Source organism: Tamandua tetradactyla, chromosome 5 (genome assembly GCF_023851605.1).
Source record: "Tamandua tetradactyla isolate mTamTet1 chromosome 5, mTamTet1.pri, whole genome shotgun sequence".
NCBI classification, from domain to species: domain Eukaryota; kingdom Metazoa; phylum Chordata; class Mammalia; order Pilosa; family Myrmecophagidae; genus Tamandua; species Tamandua tetradactyla.
The window spans coordinates 110176991-110190701 of record NC_135331.1 but is presented as its reverse complement, the minus strand read 5'-3'; the positions used below and the strand labels follow the sequence as shown (position 1 = coordinate 110190701).

General features: G+C 36.3%; 1 protein-coding gene across 1 annotated transcript in view; it reads left to right on the top strand.

Moving 5' to 3' along the window:
• The window catches only part of PKHD1 (PKHD1 ciliary IPT domain containing fibrocystin/polyductin), a 499663-nt gene that overhangs the window by 296483 nt on the left and 189469 nt on the right, over positions 1-13711 (top strand).

Sequence of the window (13711 nt, the reverse complement as noted above, 5' to 3'; positions counted from 1 at the left end):
GGCAGGCTTTTGAGGGTAGTAGAGAAACCAAAGCTCAGGAAGGAGAATGGAAAGAAACAGCTATATAGGTAGAAGAAAAAGCAGATGAAAATAAAACAATATCTTGGGAAAAAAAGGGAGGGAATTCTCAAGAAAGAGAGATCAGCAGTATTAGATGCAGTGGAGAGACCAAAGAAAGAGGGGACAGAAAACTGGCTATCCTACTGTATACTTTTTATTCTCAATAATAGCTGCAAAATCCAGTTTAACATAGAATTTTACTTTGCTTATCGAGCAAATAAAAAAATTTAAACACGTACTGCTTAAGGGACAGTTACTTTTAATATGCTTAATACAATTTGTCTATTCTTTAACAACTTCGTATTTATTTTGGCTTTAATGTAGTCTTCGGTATCATTGAACATATTCAGTCTCATGTTTGACATTGCCAGTATTAAGAGTGATGTCATCAAACCTTTACAGGATTGTTCTCATGAATAACGAACTTTCTTTTGGGTGATAAAAATAAAGCAAATGGGGGTGCAAGGGTGATTCAGTGGTAGAATTCTCACCTGCCATGTGGGAGACCTGAGTTCAACGCTCGGTCCATGCACTTCCCAAACAAACAAGCAAACAAACAAACAAAAATTCAGCAAATGGTGCTGTAATAAGGGGATGCTCACATGGAAAAAGAATAAATTTGACCCATGCCATGCAGCATACAAAAAATAAAGTGAATAAGTAGCTACTAAGGGCCAGTAGTTCTTCTGCTAAAGTAACTTTTCTTTTTCATCTGTAGATTTGATCCTCCCTCCTTACATTTCTCCCTTCTTCCCTCACTTCATTTCCCTTTCTCCTTTCTTTCCTTCCTCTCTTTCCCTTCTCTCTTTCATTGAGTGCCAACTCAGTGGCAGACATTTTTTCTGGTATTGAGTATTCAGCAGCGAGCAAGACTGTTAAGATCCCTGCTCTTAGGGGAAACATAATGGAACGGTAAAATAAATGGAGAAAATATGTTTAGATAGCATTACATGCTTTGAAAGAAGCTGAATATGGAATGAGTGAGTGAAGAGAGGTTCAAGCTGGGTGTTGGCCACCATAGATTAAATAGTAAAAATCTTTCTAAAGAAGCTATGTGACCTCCGACCATGGGAGCAAGAAGGAGCTAGCTTTGCAAAGATTTCTGACACAGTGAAGAGCTAGAGCAGAAGTCCTGAGATAGAATGTACCTTGTAGAGTTGTGAGGCAGAACGGTAGCCACTGTACCTGGGGAATAGTGAAGAGGAGACATGAGTTTCAGAATATAGGCTGGATTTTGAGATTTGCAGTATTGCCGTCTAAAGGCCTAATTTTTCATAGTTCCATAGGTACAGCTTTAACAAGATAGAAATCAGTTTTGGACCTTCAGGTTTATGGAAAGTCCAGAGACTTGGGTTATAATTCTAGCGCAGCAACTCATTATACAATTTCAGGCAAATTCCCCAGTAGGTTTATAATGGTGATTTTTAAATCTCAAATGGTTTCCAAATCATCTTTCTCACTGTATAGATAAGTAAACTAAGATCCAGAGATTATTGATTTGTTCCCAGGTTTCATAGTGGTAAAGAGCAAGACCAGGCTTAGAAGCTATGTTAGCTACATTAAATACTCATCCTTCAAGTTTTTGTCCAAGAGCTGTATTTGCTATGAAACCTTTCCTGTCTTCAATTGTTAGCTTTCAGTTTATCTTTTCTTCTGGCTAATTGTACTCACTCATATTGCCATTGCTGCATTCATTTTATTGCTATTAAATAATATATTTACAAAAATGCCTTCTCTTCATTAAATTTTGGGTTCTTCAGAATATTTTGTAATCCTGGTACCTTGTGCAGAACATATTTCTGATTATGTGCTGTGGGACTAGGCAGTTTATATATAATTGGACATAACTTCTCCCTTTCAGTTCAATGCCCTTCTTGAAATACATTCAGTGCTCCTTTACTTACATATCTTCCTCTATATAAAAGGAATTATAGGATTAATATATAAATGGCAACAATATGTTTATTTTTTTCTATATGAAAGGGACAAAAACAGTATAAAAACAAATTGAAAAATTGGTGATCTTATACAAATCCAAGTAATTTTATTTTTTACACTCTGCCTAGAACAGGAAAACTGAGTTTTTTTAAACTGCTTCACTCAAAGTCTGTTCAATAAATATTGGTTTGTTAATTGTTTTAATATTTGTATTTCTTTGCAAATGGGTAGCTGTCAGAACCATTCCTTTCACCAGTGTCTCCTGTTGCTGAGATTGCATTCCTATACTTTAATATGTGTACCTTGTTTTCTTAGTTATCTATGATGTTGACATGTTATTGACCCAATTGTTCAACTCAGTGGAGACTGTGTTTCAAACTTGTGCCCTTGAAATTGCAAATGGAAATTCTCTTGTAATAGTTTGTGGGAAGATTTCAAAAAGAGATGACCAGTAAACAATAAACTTATTTCTTTAAAATTTAACAGAACCCTCTTTGATCCCTAAAGTAAGCAATAACAGAACCCACATGCCAGTATTTTTGGAAGTCAGTGGTTCATTGATCCCTGGGCCTGACTCAACCACATCACATGGTACAACGCCTAGTGACTCAGTAATTATGTTAGGAACTTGGGTTTTTATCCTAAAACTTGTCATATATTGTTTTGTAAGGCTGGTGATGGGTGTTTGTCATCCCTGTCTCACATTCATAGCCAGGAGCCTAAAGTCATCATTAGCACATGATTTTGATTGTCAGGAAGTGAAGTACTAGGTGTATGGAAGTTTCTTACATTACTTCCAGGATTGAAATTTTCTCAATCCTAAATAAGAAGAAAACTCCTACACAGTTTATTGCCTTTCAAACTCACAGTTCTATAATGTTCCTTGGTTGATTAAGTAATAAGAAAGAGACAAACCAGAGAAAAGTGTAGAATAAAACATATCCAGCCTAAAGCCGCAATACCCAGTAGTCAATTCCATTGAACAACTAGTGTGGTTTTTTGTTCTTTTAGAAATAGTATTTTAAGCAAAATATGTGTGTGTGTATATATATATATATATATATATATATATATATATATATATATATATTGCATATACGTATGTATATATATTCTAAAATCTCTTCGGAGTTTAACTATGTCAAAATCAACATTTTATGTCAATTTGAGTATACAAATACATATATACCTGCAAAATAGGGCTTCTGTAAATTAACTGATGTGGATCATCAGCAAATAAATTAGCTTGTGTTTACACTGACACTTATCTAACCAAACTCAAGGCTTATTTAGTTGATAAAATAAGAAAGTGACAAAAATAAAAAAGTAGATAAAAAGGTAACAACAGGGATATGAATTTTAAATATTGCATTCATTTAACTAGAGCAAAAGTTTAAAAGCTTTTCTTTACCGGTCCAGGGAACACTAAACTCCATTTCACTGCTCAGAGAGTTCCTAACAAGGCAGGCAGCCAACAGTTAAATAATATTTAGCTCAAAATAAAGATATACATAGAAAATGTGTTTATGGTCCATGGATATTAAATCTTTGACAGAAAAACATTACATGATCCTTAAATATATATGTATTTTTAACAAAACACTAATACAAGCCATGTTTTTTCTGTCCCGTTGAATGTCAGTTATTTTCTAAACACATTTATAGTAATCAGCTTTATTTTAAGATTTTCTAAGTTAGTATTTTCCAAACTGCATTTCTCACTTATGAACTTCTATCGCGATAATATAAAGGTTTTTATAAATGTGTTAGTAATTTCATGATTTTGCATGGAAAAACAGATAATTTTAAGAAAAGAGATTCGTTACATATAAGCTCGTTATGAAAGATTTATTTAAATTTCCATTTGTCATAATCTTTAATAACGTCCATAATTAATACACAAGAAAAAATTTTGATGTTTTCTTATTTAACACCTAACTCATGTCCTTTAATTTATTTCAAATGAAATTTGTAGTAGACAGCATGATTTGACAACACATTTTCAAACATGACACTGTTGTTTCTGATGATGACTGTGCATTAAAGACTCTGTACGCTTGTACATAATGCTGTATATATTGTAGCACTAAATGACATTCATGATGTATGTTTGGAAATCTTGCGATTTGGACTTTAGAAAACAGTTTCTTTATTTTACAAAAGGTGGCCTGTGTATACTAAATTAAAATGAAGCTATTGAAGGCTCTATTTAAAGCATATCTCTAGTAATAAGACAATTTGGGCTTAAGAGGGCTTTATTCTTAATAAATGGGTGGGGGACAAAACTGCGTATAGTTGGCTCCATTATTTTTACTTTAGCATTTTTAAAAGTTCTAGTAGTATCTTGATATGCTGTAGAAAATTTCTCATCATATCAATGCATTGTATGGCTAGAGAGAGACATCTTGAGAAGAGTTTTCAGAATTTTTATAAACCTTATAAACATGTGTTGCATTTCCAGCCTTCTTTTTTCCTTTTGGTCTTAAGTGACAAGCCCATTATGAGTGTAAGTTGAACAGTAGTTGACTAGCATGAAGCTGTATAGTGCTCAAAATCTCTGCAGGGCTATTCAGTTGAATGGTTAAAAAACAGAGAAAAAAAGGTCATTCTCTGATCTCCACTAGCCCTTCCACACGATTGCACTCCATATGAGAGGGAAAACATGGTCAAGCCATTATTTAACTTAATTTTCTAAAACCATTGATACAGGTGCCATTTCATATTGATGATGTGAGTCCCCTGGATACCTTATCAAAGCTCTGGAGGTTCCTAAAATTATGCTGATTACAATAGCAATAGTGATGATGCTGGTGTACTACTCACCATGTGCCAGGCACTTTTGTAGGCACTTTATTTCTTTTAATGCTCCCAATTTGCCTCAGTAAAAAAAGGTTGTTCTCCCTTTTTTACTGAGGGAGAGTCTCATGCAGAGAGTGATGAAGTAACGTACTAAAGGTCACACCACTCGACAGTGACGGGTCCTGGATTTGAACCCAGGCTGCATGGCTCTGGGGTTGTGCCTCTAACGGCTCATCTCCACCCTCTCCCTGCAATGGAGAAGACTCTCAGAAGCATCTAAATGAGGGTGGTTGGAATGTACAAGACGTAAAGGCCTAGTTTGTATTGCTTCTTTTACATGGCATCCTTTGTATAATCCAGGTTTCAGTGGCTGTTTTTGTTCTTCCTGTCCATAGGTCTCCCCCCAACCCCTGCCCCGCGCATTGAGATATCTTCCTTCCCTCTCCACAAAACACTGTTTTCAGTAATAGCGTTCCTACGCCAGAAAAATCTATGTGCTCCCCTGACGTTTAAATGATATTTAAATGAGGAAATTTTTGACAAGCAGAGAGGGTTCCAGTGATTACATGATTTCCAGAGAGTTTTTGTCCCTGTCATTACGATAAAAAGGTGAATATTGCGTATGGTTCACCATGGTAGGGGCTAACCCAGTAATGCACTTAATCTCGTTTTCCTCAGAAGTAGCTCAAATGAACTAATTCGTTTCTCCCTGTGTTTTTCATAAAAGATCAAGGCAGCTCTTGACTTCTATTGAACTATGATTATTTGTAGTCATGTTTCAAAATCCAAGTCCTACTACTGATAAACTATTTAAATTATGCCATGAACTGTTTGTCTTTCTCTCTAGACTAGATGCCCCATACAGGCAGGCACTGAATCTGTCTTGGCTTATTTTAGCTATATTTCTCCAACCTCTAACGTAGGATTGGATCATGGAAGACACTCAGTAAGTTTGTGTTGCATGAAAGGAAAATGAACGAATGGAGGGAGGGGCTCAGGAAAAGGAGTGATTGTGAAGGGGCAAATGTATGCCTAACAGGCTACCAGACAGCTACGAGGAAATATTTATCTAAAGCATTTTTTGAGGTCTTAGTCCATTTTTTAAAAAGTTTCTTTTTTGAGTTTCTATTATTTTACTTCATTTTTAAGAACAAACACTCCCCTTCTCACCCTATCCCTGAATTTCTTGATAATATGCATCGTTTCCCTAATTAATTATCAACTTTTTAAAAGCAGATTTGTCCCCCAACCCACTGTTTTATTTATTTATTTTTTTGAATTCCTTACAGCTGTGAGCATATTCTAGGTATTCCCAATTTCCTTGATAAATACTCTGCTCCGAGAGTGGGAAAGCAGTAAAATTCCTTCCAAGTAAATTATCATTTTATCTTTTTTTTAAACACAGAAACTCTGTCTCTTTGGCCCCCACACCTCTATTCTTTTCATAGCATCATTTGGCCTATTTAATAAAAATTTTAATTAAAAGGTAGGGTATTGAAAGAGGAACTGTTTCGAGGCATTTGGTCTACATTTAGAGATACAAAATCCAGAAATGATGATTACAGCACTGCTAAGCTTGGTTGCTTCATATTTAAAAATACATGGCATTTTTATCTATATTGCGGTTCTTGGGAAGAAAAGGCAATTAGAAAGTTAGCAACAATGATCACAACTAACAATAATCTAGTCTAGATTAACATAATGCTCTTCACCCTTTATTGAGCATTTGCCATGTGCCAGGAAGCATCGATACATGCAGCCATCATGGCACTTCCATGAAAGAGCCTTTTTTATTATTATCTCCATCATATGCATGAAGAAACGGGCCCAGGGAAGTGAGAGAACGTGAGGAAGGCAACACAACTGCTAATGACAGAAGGAGCCACATTTTTCTGCTTCTGCCACTCCTACTTTTTACTATAGTCTCCACTACCTCCTAAAAAAGGGCATTTTTCTTTTCAAGAGGTCAGAGTACCCTGGGTTGTCTAGATCCTCTGAGAAGCAGAGGCCAAGAAGTAATTAAATGCCTAAAGATTTTTAAATTAAAAACCCCGTGTGAGAGAAAATAGGGAGGGAGTTAAGTAGGCCTGGGAAAGTCTTCAGACTACAATTCAAGTCTGTCCCCCAAGTGAAAGAGTGTGAGAAGGTGGGATGGAAGCTTCCTAGACTGCCTTCTAAGGAAGGTCCAGCAAGGTCAGGAGTCCTATGTCTTCCAAGGACAGGTCTACCTTAGACTTCCCTTCTAGGAGCCAGCACAAGAAAGACCAAAGAGTAACAGCAGGGGCCCTGGTCATATGGTTCCCTGCAGCAGGAAGTCTGGGAGGTACTTTCTCATGGCCCCCTAGTGCCAAGGGAGCACCACTCTTCTACACAATAATAGATTACAATGATTTGGAGACTTGGGGGTTGATGGGAGCTAAATGCAGATTTTTATAGACTTCCAGTTGAAGATCATGCGGTGCTCTATAAAATACTGCACTGGACCCTGTTCAGGACTTTTATTTCTTAGCCATGAATGAAGAGTCACATTTGAGTCACCAACACTGTTGTTTCTTCCATTAGTTTGTAAGTTGTGCAGAAGCAGGGAGTTCATGTGTCTTCTTCATTTTTTATTTCCAGCCCAGCAGAATACTTAGTACATTCTAGAAGCTCAACAAACATTTGTTACTGATCGAAAGGATGAATTTACAATAACATGTATTATCTGGCTAGCTGTTTTCATGCACAAGCAAAAAAGTAGCCTACTTTTGAGGGAATGAAGAGCTTATTAAATAAGAATCTGGGAAATGACTCCGAGATTAAATCTTCATAAAAGGAATTTCAATCCATACTCATGATAAAAGCCCAAGCTTAAACCTTCTGACATTAATAATCTGGATCATCCTTTTCTATGTCTTCTCCTTTACTTCTTAGAAAGGAAAGAAAGCCAACATGTCCAGATAGAGAAAACATCAATTGTTCAAAGCAATAGGAATTAAAACAGGAATTGTTCAACATTCAGTTCTTTCACTTTTCATTTTAGAAAGTAAATACAGAAAACACTCTAATTAAATGAATATTGAAAATATATCCTTTAAAAATGAATAGAAAGAACAGAGATAGCAGGAAAAAAATCAGGATGATAAAAGAATGGATGGAAAAGAGAGAGAAAGGGAAAGAGAAGAGGGAAAAAACTGCAAGGAAAAATAAGACATTTAAAAAGAAAGTGAGAAGACACAGACACTTGATGAAAGGGATAACATGTCAGGAAATGTATTGCCCTCAAAGAAGGAATAAAAATAAATGCTTTTTTAATGTAAGATATTATCATTGGGAGAAAATGAATGAAGAGTACATGGAAACTCTCTGTGCTAATTTTGCAACTGCAATGTGAGTCTAAAATTATTTCAAAATTCAACATTAAAAAATGGGGGAAGAAATAAGAAAAAGAGAAAGATAGAAGAAGGAGAGATGAAAGGGGAAAGACAAGATGAAAACATTCCTAGAGTCTTTCTTTGGGTGGAACCTCACCTTGCTCTCTTCTCCATATTTCACTGAATACCAAATAAAACTGTCCCCAGACACACTATTCTCATTCTGCTTGGGACATTGAATTCCCTGACCACCCAGGCTGAAAGTCTTCTTTCCTTCTGGTAGGCTGAATCATGTCTCCCACAAACACATATTCAGGGCTAACCCGCGCTCCTGTAGGTGTGAACTCATTTGTAAACAGGACCTTCAAAGATCCTATTTCTGTCAGACCAAATTGAATCAAGGTTGGCCTTGGTCCAATGTGGCTTAATTCCTTAAAAGCAAAGGCAATTTGGACACAGTCAGGAGAAACCACAATGGGAGATCTCAGAAGGGAAGAGACCAAGGGAGAGATTATCATGTGATGGAGCTAGAGATTGAATCACCACCAGAAGGCTACAGGCTTGGGAGAAAACACGGCCTCCTGGGACCCTGATGTCGGACATCTAGCCTCCAAAACTGGAAGACAATAAATTCCTGTTTTTAAGCCACCTATCGTGTGGTATTTGTCTTAGCAGCTCTGGCAGACTAAGACACTCCATCATCACCCTATTTTAATTTCAAGTTATGATAAAGCTACACGTAAACCGCCTTGTTTGTTTATTTATCACCTGACTTCCTTAGTCAAGTGTGAAGTCCAGGAAAATACACATATTTCTCTCATCTCTCTTGTTCTCATTATATCACTGGTGCCTACCACAATGTCCTGCATATAATAGGCACTCAATAAAAGACTACTGAATGAATGAATGAATAAATGAATGAATGATTTGTTGTCTGGTGAGAAAACTCTTAAGAGTTTAAATATAGGCATTTAAACATATATTTATCTATTATTATTGACTTCTAGTTTCTAGAACTTAGAAATTGGACATTACTTGTTCAGAAAAGCTTGCTTTTAAAAAAATTCCTATGGTTAAAGATTGTTTGGAATAAGTTACATTTCTCCATTGCTGCTACTACCTTTTTTTAACCATGATTACTACTAAGAGCCAATGTTTTTAAAACATGAAATCGCTGCAGACACTATTCCATATACTATTAACATGAACAAAATCATTTAATCCTCACAAGAATTGATACTATTATTGTGGATGTTTTACAGATGGGGAAACTGAGGATTAGAGAAATTAAGCAACTTGCTTAATCTTATGTATGGGCTTCTAAAGATTTTTTAAAATGTAATTTGAAAGTATATGAACAAATAACTTGTATTTTGACATTTATTTCAGTATTCTACCCACTGTTGATAAATTGACGGTCTTCTTTGATGATAAAAAACTTTTCGGCCCGAATAGAATCATTCTCTGAGAGGGTTAAACCTTGCGGTTTGCTAATGCCTGATGGTTATTCCTAGAACAAGTTCTTATTTCATTGGACTGAATGCTCCTTCTACCCTCTATCTTTCTCAAATGGGATTGATTCTACTAGGGAGGAGTGTTTTAGGGAAAGGTGAGTCAAATATACAATGGTAATTAAAAATAATTCAGAATAAAATACTTCACAGCTTAAGTGGGTCAACACTATTGCCATTTTGGAGGCTCTGAAAAAAATAACAATAGTAGGCCCTGGGTTGGCTCACCTTTCTGATGTCATTTCCTTATAACCTACTTCCTGAGGTAGGGGACAAATGGGCAAAATTGATTTTAGGGGTTTTTGGCCCAACCTTTTGTTCCCTTGAGATCTTGATATATATGGGCTTTCAAGGTTAGCCCAGGCATAAACACAATTTGTTGTTTTGGATTCAATGAACAGGACCTGAAAGCAAGTATTTTGGGGATATGTGTCTAAAATTTTGGTTAGTCAGTTTTCATTATTTTGCTAAACAGATATTTAGTGTTGAGTATCCTTGAAACATAACAGTGACTTAATTTTTTTGTTTATTGTGAAATGTGGTGTGCATGTACAGCAAAGTTCATAAAATAAAAAAATGCACAGATCTAAAATTATAATGCCATTCTGGTGGGTGTGTAGTGGAATTTCATTATTGTTTTAATTTATATTCCTCCAATTTCTAATGAGACTGAACACTGTTTATATATCAATTGACTATTTGATACTCTGTTTTGTGAAGTAGCTATTCTTTTGCCCTTTTTATGATAAATTGTCTGTATATCTTATGTATTGTCTTACATAGATTTGTTGTAGTTCTTTATGTATTTTGGAATATATATTTTTTATTATATGTGTTACAAATATCTTTTCCCACTCTGTGGCTTAATTCTCTTACTGGAATCTTTTGATAATTAGAAAATCTGTATTTTAATATAGCTCACTTTATAACTTTTCCATTAAGAATTTTAAATTTGATTGAACTATGGTTAGAGAACATGTGTTATGTGATTCCAATTCTTTTAAACTCATTAAACTTGCTATATGGACATCATATGATCAATTTTTGTATTTATCTTGTGCCTGCTTGAAGAAAATCTGTATTCTTCATTAGTCGGTCTGGTTTTTCATATATGCCTATTATCTCAAATTTACTAATTGTATCATTCAGAACTGCTTATCCTTACTATTGTTTTTCTTTATTCTAGCAGCCAAGGTGTGGAATTTTTCACTGTGATTATAGATGTATGAATTTCACCTTGTAGTTCTGTCACTTCAAGCTGTTTATACAAGAGGTTTCATTAAAATGAACTTGTGCACCTTTTCTGGGATAAAACATGCTCAAATGAGTTCTTCAGGCAATGTATAGTCCCCTTTCTCAGTTAGTTCACAGTCTAGAGAAGGAGACAGGTAAGATGCTTACAGTACAATTTTAGAAGTAGTGAGGTAAAACCTGATAGCACAGAGATAGCCACCTAATCCAGGCTTATTTCACAAAGTGGCATCTGATATGTGTTTGAAAGATAAGTAAGAGTTAGCCATGTGGTAGAGAGATTAGGAGTGTTCCAGCAGCCAGAGAAGAGGCAGGGAATCACACAGCTTGTTCAAGGATTTGTGTGACTCAGGTGTTAAGCTTGTCAAGGAGACTGGAAAGGGAGAAAGGGGTTGTTCTAGTTTGCTAGCTGCCGGAATGCAACACACCAGAAATGGATTGGCTTTTAATAAAAGGGGACTTATTTTGTTAATTCTTCAGAGGAAAGGCAGCTAACTTTCAACTGAAGTTCTTCCTTACATGGGAAGGCACATAATGGTCTCTGCTGGCCTTCTCTCCAGGCCTCTGTGTTCCATCAACTTTCCTTGGGGTGACTTCTTTCTGCATCTCCAAAGGCCTGGGCTGAGCTGCGAGTGCTGAGATGAGGTATGCTGAGCTGCTTGGGCTGTGCTATGTTGAGCTCTCTCACTTAAGCACCAGCCAATTAACTCAAACATCATTCATTGCAGCAGGCACGCCTCTTAGCCGACTGCAGATGTAATGAGCAGCATATGAGGTTCATGTACCATTGGCTCATGTTCACAGCAACAGAACTAGGCATGTTCACCTGGCCAAGTAGACAACTGAATCTAACAATTGCAGGGGTTCTAAACCGACAAAGTTGTTTCCACACTCTGCTATTTCAAAGCATTATGAAATATTTGCTATTATAAATAATGGCTCTGCAGTGAACAGCTTTGGACATTAATTTCTTTAGGATAAGTTCCTTGAAATAGAATTATGGCAGCAAGCAGCATAGCATTTTTATGCACAAAAGGCAGCATCTAGTTTAGAATCATAGAAGGCCTTTAGAGGTGGAGCTAAGTCTCGAGAGATGATTAGATTTATGGTGGATGGAGGTGAAGGATATAAAAGGCTGGGGAATCTCATGTGCACAGAGGAGAGAGAGAGCACCAGAAATTGTATGTAATTCAGTGTGAGTCAGTTTAGTTATAAGGTGTAAGGAGTCATGTTGATACGGCTTAAGTGTAAACTAAGTTTATACTTGACTCAAGCAAAGAGTTCATAAAATAATTAAGGTTCCATTCCCCCTTTTCCTACTTTTTCAAGTTCATGGAATCCATTTGAACTATATTCTCCAAATATTTATAGCAGTTTTCTTTCCTATACCAGAACTCATTTTCTTCCATTTCCCCAGGTGATTTTAGCATCTGGAACATTCTATTTCACTCCCATTGGCCACCATCAGGCTAAGAAATATCAACTTCTCTTTACTTTTTTCTGTTCTTTCATGCCCCCCATTTCCTAGGATGATACTTATGAAGTCTGTTGTCCACTTTCACCATTTATTAACTGTATAATCTTTGACAAATTACTTAGTCTCTGTCGCATTCTCCTCACGAGGACCTTAGCAACATCCTTCTTGGGATTGTGAGAATTAAATGAAATCATGTGTGTGAAAATGCCTATTATATCTTTGCAGCATAGCAACAATTCTTTTCCCTCCCACTGTGAATATTTAAATTTGTACAGGTTTAAAATGCCTTTTGCTATGGATCTCAGCAGCTTTCAAAAGGAAAACCAGGAATAAAGTGAATTATCTTGAGAATCTTCATGTGAATGTGGTTACTGTAGTTTAGGGATGAAGGTCATTTTGGAGAGAGCACGCCACCTTTCTTTGATTGTTAGATTTGAGAATAAAACAAGGAACATTATTTTTAGGACTTTGCCTTTATCAGCTTTTACAAATTCAAGAAGCATTTTTATGTTAGAACAGCATGTATTTCCTTTTCTTAGGTCATTATTCCCTTCTTTTTACTCTGTCCCCTCTCCCAAGTTAAAAAAAGTAGCCAAATTCTGGTCATTTTAGATACCAGAAGATCATGGTAGGCTGACTAATTTTGACCAGACTTTCTGAGAAAATGCCACATGTGCTGCAGTTTTGGGTTGCGTAATTGATTTAATCTCTTATTTTAGAGGAACGCTGAACTCTTTGTGTGGGACTCTGCATACATTTCTCTAGGCAAAACTGTCCTACTTTTTCTTTTCTGGTATCTGTTCAGTGCTAGGCCACTTTTTAACCCAAGTCTCTTAACTACCCTCCGTGAAATAAATGAAATCACAGTTGGAAAACGGCTTATAACCACAAGATAGGAACTACATCACACATTTGCTTTAACATTCTCCTCCTCCCCTGCTTCCTGCTTTCTGCTCTAGCACATCTTTATTTTGACTGAGAAGATGCATTAGTGACTTCACTCAGTATGACTTTAACTACACAGAACAGCCACGTACCTTAGTGCACTGAGCAGCACTGGAAATGCATAAACTGTTGGTCTAATCCTTGCTCGCCCGTTGACTTACGCCTTAGGCAGATGTACCTACTTCTGTGAGTTTGGTTTCAACAACCCCTTTGAGAATGATGCCTGTGAAGACTGACTTGTAAAGATTGGTATATAGAGGTTGCAAGCTTGCATTGAGCCTTTTGGCTAATCAGATATATTTGGAGTACCAACCGGAGGAAATGATTTTGTGCTGCCTGAAGGGAACTTAACCAAAAATGACAATCAGGCAATTTAA